Source organism: Triticum urartu, unplaced genomic scaffold (genome assembly GCF_003073215.2).
Source record: "Triticum urartu cultivar G1812 unplaced genomic scaffold, Tu2.1 TuUngrouped_contig_9296, whole genome shotgun sequence".
Classification (NCBI taxonomy): domain Eukaryota; kingdom Viridiplantae; phylum Streptophyta; class Magnoliopsida; order Poales; family Poaceae; genus Triticum; species Triticum urartu.
This window is the reverse complement of record NW_024120325.1, coordinates 7,453-11,054: the sequence shown is the minus strand read 5'-3', so window position 1 is coordinate 11,054 and position 3,602 is coordinate 7,453. Positions and strand designations below refer to the sequence as shown.

The 3,602-nt window shown below is 44.7% G+C and overlaps 1 long non-coding RNA gene across 1 annotated transcript; it reads left to right on the top strand.

The window, feature by feature from the left end:
* The first annotated feature begins 2,644 nt into the window (after positions 1-2,644).
* Positions 2,645-3,383, top strand: LOC125532180. The gene is made up of 2 exons (XR_007293829.1): positions 2,645-2,697; positions 3,152-3,383. It is a non-coding gene; the product is annotated as an uncharacterized LOC125532180 (long non-coding RNA).
* The last annotated feature ends 219 nt before the right edge of the window (positions 3,384-3,602 follow it).

Sequence of the window (3,602 nt, the reverse complement as noted above, 5' to 3'; positions counted from 1 at the left end):
AAGAGCGTCCGATGGGCCTTCGGGAAAAGGAGCCGGACAGTCGATCTGTCCGTCCATCTCCTGCCAGTCCTGTCAAAGGTACGGGAGTTTAGATCCCGCATGGAGTCGATCTATAAAAAATAAGTATCCTGTGAAAGGTAAAGCAGCTTACCGCACTGGCTTGGCTCTTCGTGCTGAATCCGCGATCCTTTGTAATGGGAGGAGGGACCTTGGCGCTATCGAACAGCACCCTCCAGGCATCTTCGTGAGTTGTGTCGAAGAGCCTGTTCAGAGTTCGGTGCTGCGCCGGGTCGAACTCCCACAAGTTGATGTCCGGTTGTTGGCACGGGAGGATCCAGCGGTGGAGCATGACCTGGACTACATTGACAAGTTTGAGCTTCTTGTTCACCATGTTTTGAATACATGTTTGGAGTCCGGTCAGCTCTCCCGAACTACCCCAGGATAGGCCCTTCTCTTTTCCAGGAGGTGAGCCGCATGGGGTGCCAGATCAGAACTCGGGGGCCGCTGCCCATGCAGGGTCACGCAGCTCGGTGATGTAGAACCACCCCGATTGCCACCCCTTTATGGTTTCCACAAAGGAGCCCTCAAGCCATGCAACGTTGGGCATCTTGCCCACCATGGTGCCTCCACACTCCGCCTGGCGGCCGCCCACAACCTTCGGCTTGACATTGAAGGTCTTCAGCCATAAGCCGAAGTGGGGCATGATGCAGAGGAAGGCCTCGCACACAACGATAAACGCTGAGATGTTGAGGATGAAGTTCGGGGCCAGATCAAGGAAATCCAGGCCTTATTAAAACATGAGCCCCCAGACGAATGGGTGGAGAGGGAATCCCGGTCCGCGGAGGAAATGGGTGAGGAACACTACCCTCTCATGGGGCCCTGGGGGTGGGGATGAGCTGCCCCTCATCTGGGAGCCGGTGCGCGATGTCGTCGGGCAGGTATCCGACTCTCCTCAGCTTCTTGATGTCTCCCTCCGTGGCGGAGGAGACCATCCACCTGCCTCCTGCTCCGGACATGGTTGGAGAAGGTTGAGGTGGGAACTGCGGACTTGGGCGCTAGAGCTCGAGTGTGCGAAATCGGATGAGCAAAGGAGGAATAAGGCGTGGATGGAAAGGTGAATCCTTATCCCTTTATATGGGCGGACGAAACTAAGCGTCCCCACTAGCCTGGTAAAATTCGCTTATCCCCCAAGCATCGTAATCGATGGCGCGGTTGTGTTACCCACGCCCGTATTGATGAGAATCCCGTGATAAGGGGACACGATCTCTGCTTTGACAAGACATGTCAAAAAACTGCCTCGCGTTATGTGCGGGGCTAGTTAAAGGAAATGGTTCAAATAATCACCGGGCCATGGCATAATGTCGCCTTGCCAAAACAAGTCAGCAAATTAGATTTGCGGAATATTATTCTCTATACGGTGGTATGTGGATCTTATTTTGCAGGGTCGGACACTATCCTTGTATTCAAATACTTCTGTGATGTATTCGGAGAAGGAACCCGCCATGCAATGCCGAAGACAATACTGCGCGCCGGACTCATCGTCATTGAAGCCTGGTTCAGGGGCTACTGAGGGAGTCCTAGATTAGGGTACTCCGGACAGCCGGATTACATCCTTTGGCCGGACTGTTGGACTATGAAGATACAAGATTGAAGACTTCGTCTTGTGTCCGGATGGGACTCTACTTGGTGTGGAAGGCAAGCTAGGAAATACGGATATGGATATCTCCTCCTTTGTAACCGACCTTGTGTAACCCTAACCCTCTCCGGTGTCTATATAAACCGGAGAGTTTTAGTCCGTAGGACACAACAACTACAACATACAATCATACCATAGGCTAGCTTCTAGGGTTTAGCCTCTCTGATCTCGTGGTAGATCTACTCTTGTACTACCCATATCATCAATATTAATCAAGCAGAACGTACGGTTATACCTCCATCAAGAGGGCCCGAACCTAGGTAAAACATCGTGTTCCCTGCCTCCTGTTACCATCCGCCTTAGACGCACAGTTCGGGACCCCTTACCCGAGATCCGCCGGTTTTGACACCGATAGTGGGGATTCAATCTGGAACAGTTGTGTGTGATTGATGTTTGCATGTGGTATAGCCACAAGGTGATTTGATAACTGACTAAATTTGCTGTGTAGTATTAAAGTTATGCTCATTGCTGTGTACAGTACTAAACTTGTACAATTCTTGTCCTGTTTCCACACAACATTAAGATTAGAGTCATGCTTTTTGAATGTTTTGCCAATTTTTATGGCTTGTGCGCTAGCAAACTGAGCTAGTGGTGCTTCATCTTTGTCCTTCAGCTTCTATTCTTATGACAATTAAATAGAGGATCTATTTTACTCCCTACTCTGATTGGTTTCAATCGATATTTGTCTCATCCAGCACTCTGAGTATCAATGTGTTGTTTTAATCCTGATGATGACGTGGTAGTATGAAGTGGACACAATATCCCTGTTTAAATGCATAAGGAATAATTTGTTTCAGAATGTCCTAGTTTACAAATGCCAGATTTGTTGCTTCCGGAACTCTTGGTCCTTCATATCAAAAGTTTACATGTACTGTAGAAGCTCTAATTTATGATAATACCTACTTGTGTAGCATTAGACAGATATAAGGCGTCCATCATCAACGATGATGTGGACTAGATGTTCAACTGCAGAACCATCCATCATATCAACACAAAGTCAGGTATGTTCATGTCTTGTTGAACAGAGATAAGGGCCTGATGCTTGACGGCCTTATGCTTGATGCATGTATCATTTGACACACACATTAGTAAATCTGAATTAATTTTGACATAGTTCCTTATTGATTGAATATGAGTATTGTTCCTTATACTCAAATGGAACTTTGATCTACTATAACTTTGAATGATCGTTTTTAAACCTTCTCGTGTATGTGAAACATTCAATGCTTATTTCTTGCTAAGTTTGTCATATGTGCCAATCCAATTCCTAGTTTTGATGAATATGCCTATCCCAGATAAGTAGAATGATCTTGTTAAAATAAATAAATAATAATAAGTAGAATGATAAAATATTGGTGTGTCTTTAGTTTTTATTTTATAAGTATCCGTGTAATGTTTCTTCTATCAGTGACATACTTTTTGTTATCTTTTGAATGTCTAGATGTTTTGCAAAAGGAAGAAGCAGTACTTGAAGAAGCAGATTACAATGTTTTCTCCTCGTGAAGCACTAGATAGGCTTGTTCTATTTATTTTTCCTGTTCTGGAGTATTCCAGCACCTGAATGCTTGACTACAACATGTTGTAGGTTGCTTGAATCTGTATAAAATACATATGTGATGGAAATTGGTAGAATGTGTGTTCTGAGATATTTCCATAATATTCAGCTAATTCATGGTAACTTGATTCATATTGTTATTCAAACTGGTTTGAAAATGTTCGTTAAATGGTCTGGAGTTCAACCATAAAGAGGCCAAGGATCAAGTTATATTGGACAAATATTTTGGGTAAAAAAGTAAAACGAAAATAAATGAATATGGAAAGGCCAAGGCCCAGGAAAGAAAAACCTAGAAAACATTGGGCTGGACTCATTTGAAAAAAAAACATAAAAAGGCTACAATGTTGGGCT